Source organism: Zingiber officinale, chromosome 6A (genome assembly GCF_018446385.1).
Source record: "Zingiber officinale cultivar Zhangliang chromosome 6A, Zo_v1.1, whole genome shotgun sequence".
In the NCBI taxonomy this organism is placed as follows: domain Eukaryota; kingdom Viridiplantae; phylum Streptophyta; class Magnoliopsida; order Zingiberales; family Zingiberaceae; genus Zingiber; species Zingiber officinale.
In genome coordinates this window covers 100,613,787-100,614,252 of record NC_055997.1, presented here as the reverse complement: position 1 = coordinate 100,614,252, position 466 = coordinate 100,613,787, and positions in this window count along the sequence as shown.

Below are 466 nucleotides of genomic sequence, written 5' to 3'. Positions count from 1 at the left end.
TGGGACCTTCATTATCGTGCTGATCACAACGAGTGAAGTTGTGAACGACGATGAGCAACTCTTCAGGGGGAGAGTTTTCAACAAGTGAATCTGTTGATGTGTACCTGATGTGCGAAGATTATATACTCTTTTATGCATGTTTTTACGCACATTTACATACTTTGAGCATGCTTGATCTATGCATTTTTATACTTCCAGCTTTCCTTTTAGCATATTTACTCTTTTGGTTCGGAGATCTGCTTTTTGTGCATTTTCTGTACACAGGAGTCGATTTGGTGAAGAATCTACATCTTTGGGCATGCATTGGAGGAAACGAAGGGAGAAAGCACCGGGCCGTGTACCTCACACGGCCCTGCACTGGTATGGAGCTCGGGCCGTGTGGAGTTTGGCACCAACAGAAGAGGAAGATGACATGGCCGTGTGAACCTCGCACGGCCGTGTCAAGATTTGAAGCCAACCATTTTTT